Source organism: Alligator sinensis, unplaced genomic scaffold (genome assembly GCF_000455745.1).
Source record: "Alligator sinensis unplaced genomic scaffold, ASM45574v1 scaffold1863_2, whole genome shotgun sequence".
NCBI classification, from domain to species: Eukaryota; Metazoa; Chordata; order Crocodylia; family Alligatoridae; genus Alligator; species Alligator sinensis.
Genome location: NW_005843472.1, coordinates 37,400 through 44,041, shown reverse-complemented (window position 1 = coordinate 44,041; position 6,642 = coordinate 37,400). Strand labels below are relative to the sequence as shown.

The following is a 6,642-nucleotide window of genomic DNA, read 5'->3' as shown; positions in this document are numbered from 1 at the left end:
CTCTCACACAATAAAAGTAATTGATTGAGGAACCTGAAGAGTGCACTGAGGAACCTGAAGAGTGCTACAGCTTTAAGTTATCAAAATAAATTATATATTAACATGAAATCTGCAACAATATTTAATAGGGACCAATGAAACCACAAAATGATAGTAATAGGCAGGCACTCCTGCAGTAAGGGGTTTCACAATGAAAGCAGGGCAATTTAGAATTCAGCCATGCAAATCCAATAATGCTTGTCACAGAAATGAAAGCATTACAATTATTGAATATACACAGATCAATAATTCCTTAATGTCCCATTTCAACTGTTCACCTTACAAAAAGTTGATTACAAAATAAAGCACTTCAAAAATCTTTTTGTATCAGAGTTCTTGTCTTGTAAAAATAAGGCTCTTTGGCTTACCACCTTCCTGGCTAGCTCTCTCAGTTTGGGAGGGAGAGGGGGGAGTGCATGTGTGTGCATGTTCACGTGTGTGTTCCCCCAGCAATCAGCATGCAATATCATCCACAGGGATTACCTGGAAAATGAAAATGCTAGGCAGGGCAACCATTTTTCACCACAGTCCACTGAAGAAATTGATTAATGACAATGCAAACCCAGGGCAAGCATGCAGTTGCAATCTTCTCCATTTGTCACAGTAAAATGAAAGATGACTGAGAAATAGTCAGATGTACACGCACACTACTCTAAAAGGTAGGAAAAAGAAAAGCTTCCAATAGACACCCCTTCTCTTCCTGACAGCCCATATAGCATCTATGAGGATGTAAAGCAAAGCTATGAGAGGGGTGAGATGTGGTCTGTAAAATGCCTCTCCCCATCCCTCCAGCATTGACAACTGTTGGATTCTGGCTTGTGATTTTCTTTGTAAGCCAGACTTGCACTACCCTAGTTGTAGTCTAGCTTTTAATGTTGTTTGAATGAAGTTTATATCTGTGCTTCTATTCCTTTTCATCATAGGCCAGTTACCTAGGGGAAAACATCTGCAAAAATGTGCGCGCTGGTAGGTAAGCCTGGTACAGGAGACTGACATTTGTCACTGAAGCTAGGGACAACATTACACATAACCCGGTTTTAGTGATCAGAAACTGGTTTAAACCTGTATCAGAACAGATGTTCAGTGCACATAAACCATTTGAGATAAATCTGGTTGAATGTAGTATCAGACTTAACTGATTTGGGTCAAACCGGTTTATGCAATGTCTGTCCCAGACCCCTTGCTAGTTTAAGTTAAACCAGACTCCCCTGGCATCCTGGCATGCTTTGTGGGCTGTGTGCGGCTCTCTACTTTAGAGCAGAGCTGGCCCCTCCCCTCTGCTCCCTGGCTGGAGCTCGGCAGAGACTGCAGGTGTCTGCCTGACTTGCACCCTTCCCGCCCCATTCCCTGCTAAGCAAGGATTCCTCTGTCCCCTCTGCCTTATACAGACACCTCTCAGCATTAGTTAGCAGAGCACATGCTGGCTAGAGTCTGTTATGTAGCAAATGGGATAAAGGTAGAATCAACAGGTAGCTAGTAATGTTCCTCCATTGTTTTCTTAATGGGATGATAAACACTGAGTTTTCAATTCTATGAGGGCCTGTTCAGAATTGGGGGGGGGCAACCCCTCCCTAATCAGAGCTTCCTGCCTGCCTGGCCATGCTCCACTCAGCATTGTAGAATGGAAGGGAGGGCTCCTCTAGCATCCCTCCCCCCCCAGCTTCTCAGCAATTGCAGGCATGTGCCAGCATTTTTTCAGTCCAGAGGTGATGTCTGTGTGGTTACAAACTGCCTCAGCCTAGGCAGGTTAGACTAACCTGAAAAGATTGAATCAGTGCAACCTAAGGCTTTTTGAATGTCTGTCCCTAGCAAAGTTTAACATACCATTTTAATGTGCCAACTATCAAACAGGCAACCATATCAAGGTATTCCATGTACAGAGTCATCCTCTTCATAATACAGATATCCATACTAGAAAATATTTACCTGTATTAAATTATACACTCTAACAGGTTGTAACTGGCAAGGAAGGACACTATACCCAGACAGGGGATTTAAGGCCTGTTGCATTAGGATTTATTTATATGTAGGACAGGGCATAAAACAGTAATTCTCAACCAGGATGCTGAAGCACCATGGAGTGCCTTAAAATCCTTTCCAGGGTACCATGGAGTGCCACATATAGACGTACAAACATAATTCACATGATAAACTCAGAAATTTCAAATAGGGCTGGCAGCGGGGCTGGGTTACAAGCTGGTGCTCAGCATGGGGAAAAGCAACTCCTCACTCACCCCATGGCCAGTGCTCCACACTGTAGTCACTTGCAGCCTGCATGGGGCTGCTTGTGCCTGCTCCAGACAGCTCCGCATGGACTGTGAGTACCTGCAGCAGAGTGCCAGTCACGGGGCGGGAAAGGGGTCACTTTTCCCCGTGCTGCCCCCCACTTGTATTGCAGGGCTGGGGGGCACTGGGTGTGAGTGCATGCGGGAGCCAGTGGGAACATGGGGCCCACACCGATGTCCCAAGGCCAGTGCCAGCGGGTCCCAGAGCAGGGTGGCAGGAGCGCAGGGTCCCGGCTGGCAGGGGGCCCCATGGGGCGGGCGCCCGCCCCTCCCCCCCCCCCGGTCCCTGCCCTCCCTGCTGGTGCAGCCCAGCCCAGCTCCACAGACCCCTGCCAGCCTGTGCCCCGCTTTGGGCCCCACCAGTGCTGGCCTTGGGACATTGGTCCCAAGATGGTGACCAGGGGCGGGGCTATCCATGAGGCCCTCGACAGCCTGCCAAAACTGGGTAAGCGGCCCTCCACCCAAAATAATTGCCCGCCCCTCATCTAGCTACTCTGTGGATAGGAAGCACACCCAGGTCCAGCACTACTACTCTGAAAATTTCACACTGTGGTTCGTCCCATACTAAAGGGAGATATTTTTACCCTTTTCCTGGCTAAATTTGGAAAAGGTTTATACCCATTTTCTCAGACACACTCCTCAATCAGCACTGCAATTGTAAGAAATCAAAATCAGAAACAAATTCTTTACCATAAAAAAACATGACTGGAGATATAATAGCTGGTTTTCCACACTTCTAACTGCTCAGCTATTTTAATTGTTCTTTGGTTGTTGTTTCCCCCAATTAGCAAAAGGATATCAAACTCCAAGTTTTATCCTTACTGTGGGACCTGATGGTGCTAAATTAATCTAAACTAAACAAGCAGGAAATAATATGTACATGATTTGTTCCTAAAATAACAGTACTGGAGTACTACATAACTAAAAAATTGGGAAAAGCCTTTACAACATTTAAATATTGGGTCCAAAGAGCATCTTCACTGACTATTATATTGTAAAAATAGTTCAACAGAAAGGGATCCACCAAAAAGATTACACATTTTAACCCATTAACGGTCCATTTTTACCTTAGAGTCCATGTATTCCTTTTCATTTTATTTTAAATAGAATTTTTAACATATTTTTGTATCTAAAATACATGTCCTAACTCCTCCTCCACCTGGGCATTGAGTAGAACAGATCTTTATGGCTAGGGACATACATTATACATAAACCAGTTTAAGTGATCAGAAACTGGTTTAAACCTGTAACAGTTCAATGCACATAAACCAGTTTGAAAATGGCTAAAACAGGTTTGAGATAAACCTGGTTGGATGTAGTATCAGAGTTAACTGATTTCAGTCAAACCAGCTTATGCAATGTCTGTCCCAGACTCCTTCCTGGTTTAAGTTAAACCAGAGTCCCACTGTTGGCTACGTTTAATCTATTTCATAGCTGGTTCCCATTAGTGAGCACTAGGACTCTGCAAAGCTTCAGACACTGATTTGATGTGGCGGAGATTCAGCCCAATTCGGTGGCCGAATCACCGAATCCAAATCAAATCATGAGAACCTTTAATCTTTTCAAATCAAATTGGAACCCTCTGAATATATTTGGAGAGATTCAGAGAGATTCAATAATTTGGACATAGACACAGCTTTGAATATTTTTTCGACATACGTCAAGGTACCAGGTGGCTCATGAACACTGAGATGGTGGGATGGATGGAGTGTCCCACGGGAGCATGGGGGGTTTCCAGTGCGCTTGGCAGCAGACCCTCCCCTCACCCCTGGCTCAGTGACTGGTGCTTCCTGGGTCTGTGGGGGTCGTCCTGGGTCCCCCTATGTCCGATCACCAAGCAGGGGTGCACCCAATTCAAGAGACAGCAATTCAATTTGTTGATTTGTATCACTGTCCCAATTCAATTCGGCCAAATCTGAATCCAAATCAAATACAGCCCATTTCACACACCCCTACTGAGCACACATTGCTTTTAGCAGCAGTTCAAAAATAGGTAATGTATTTAATGTGTTTTTTTATATATGAATGTAAAACAAGGGGATTTTCCCCCCATGCTGATGGGGGGGGTGACCTCGTCTTGCATTTGAGTAAATATGTGCATAATGAGTATTTATACATGTCTTCTGGGGGTGGGGGGGGCTTGTCGAATGAGCTTTAGTTAAAGCACCCCCACCACCATTTTTAAGTGTGTGGACACTGATACACAAGATGCTGGAGTCTTCTGCAGTGCAGTAATTATCATGCTCAATTAATTGAATCTGCTCTGACATGCTGTAATTACAGTGCATCAGAGCAGCCTTACTGCTCATGTGTAGGTGCCCAATGTAGTTTATTTAATTAATCTATTTCATAGTTGGTTTCTGTCAGCGGGTCCGAGTCGGATACCCCCTAACCCCGAGATTCTCGCCTGCCACGACTTTTGATCTTTAAACAAAATTGAGGAGGGAAATGTTACATGTGCAGGTACCCCTGGAAAGGACCACACTGGATCGATGTCTGATACTGGTGCTTTATTATTCTTAGTCTGGTCTTACTCTCTCTAGGAATGCCAGGCAAAGGGAGCAGTTCCTCAGAGACCCCTCGTGTATTCTGGTGGATCCTCATCTTGACTCAGACGGTAAGTACTACGCGTCGTCTCAGAGATCATCCCCTAATTGCCTCATTAGCAGCTGATTAACGCCGACACCGGGATTCCCCGGCCGTGTCTTGTGCTGGCGTGCAGAACGCGGGTCTTTCGCAGTCTCTTTTTCTTTTTCCTCCCTGCCCTCTCATCCTCCGGTGAGGGATCAGGGTCCTGTATCTTCAGGGCTGGATTGGGCAGTCCCCCGCCCCCTTTTCTCCCAGGCAAGCCCACCGCGTCTTGGCCCACAGCCGCAGCTTTTCACCGCGCTGCTGCTCCGTTCCCTGTGACTCACCGCAGAAGCTGACTTTTTCAGGTATGTAGTAATCCGAGGGGCAGATCGGTCCCATAACCTCATTGCTGTCTGTGAGGGTGAGCCCCTGCCTCTGGGACTTCCTCTGAATCTCTCACCGCAGGGCTCCTCACCCACTTCTCTCAATCTGTAAGTGCCCGAAGGCCCCTTCTGTTGGGTCTTCTCCCCTTCTTATCCCTCCTTCCTGAGCCTCACTGGCTCCAGAGGGAGTGTCGCACCTTTTCCCTGCTGGATGGTAATTATCCTCAGCTGCTGACCCCTCTTAGTAACAGAGTTGAAGCCATGACTCTGTTACAGTTTCCAAGAGAAGGCTGAGGTGGGGATCTAGTGGCCTGTTACAAACAAGTCAGAGGAGACCAGCAGGCATTAGGGGAGTCCCTGTTCCCCCGAGCACTACCAGGAGTGACTAGAAATAACGGTCACAAGCTGGCAGAGGGTAGATTCAGACTAGACTTCAGGAGGCGCTACTTCACTGTCAGGTTGACTAGGACCTGGAACCAACTTCCAAGCAAAGTGGTGCTGGCTCCTACCCTGGGGGTCTTTAAGAGGAGGTTAGATGAACACCTTGCTGGGGTCGTTTGACCCCAGCACTTTTTCCTGCCATGGCAGGGGGTTGGACTTCATGATCTGCTCAGGTCCCTTCTGACCCTACCAACTATGAAACTATAAAACACAATTCACAAGGTAAACCCAGGGATTTCAAACAGGAATCCACATCATCAAAAACATTTTGACTTGTTGTGGTCTTTTGAAGTTCTTTACAACAGAAAATTGCTCTATTATTTCTTTTTTTTGGTTAAAATATGAGTAAAAGCTAAGAGCTGGCATTTTCCAATGGGTGTCTATAAAGGTTGAGAGCTACTGCATGAAACTTTCTCTGAATCTAGGTGCTGAACTACAGAAAAGGATGTTAAGCAACATAAAAATATCTTCAAAAGCAGAGGGACTGATTCTATTACAGATACTTAAATCGCCTTTCTTTATAAAAAATTGTTCTTCAGGTGATTCCCAGTAAACAATATCTTTATATTTATAACCCAGTCCTTCAGAGAATATGCAGGTAGGTCAGTGGGATAATGTTAAGCACTCACCTTTTCAAACCTGGGTCTCTACAGTGTATCTGATTTCTCTCATGTGTATATCACCAACAGTTATAAAGGTCTAAAAGGGATGATTAGAAGCACAGAACTAAACTAATACTTTCAGTTATAAACCATAGCATTAATTTCCACCTTAGTTCTCATATTTTCTGTTCTATCTGTTAGCATAAAATATCTAACACCCTAGCCCATGAACCACTTCTTTTCTTCTTGTAGTGTCAAGGGATTCTGCATCTGTACAACATCTTGTCAAACGAGGTCTATAGACATTTGCAAATGACTGAA

The 6,642-nt window shown here is 45.3% G+C and overlaps 1 long non-coding RNA gene across 2 annotated transcripts in view; it reads left to right on the top strand.

The window, feature by feature from the left end:
• The window catches only part of LOC112548742, a 49,558-nt gene that overhangs the window by 13,105 nt on the left and 29,811 nt on the right, over positions 1 to 6,642 (top strand). For both annotated transcript variants that reach the window (XR_003092348.1, XR_003092349.1), the window contains exon 2: positions 4,868 to 4,941. This is a non-coding gene — a long non-coding RNA (uncharacterized LOC112548742). The remainder of the gene's footprint in view (positions 1 to 4,867; positions 4,942 to 6,642) is intronic.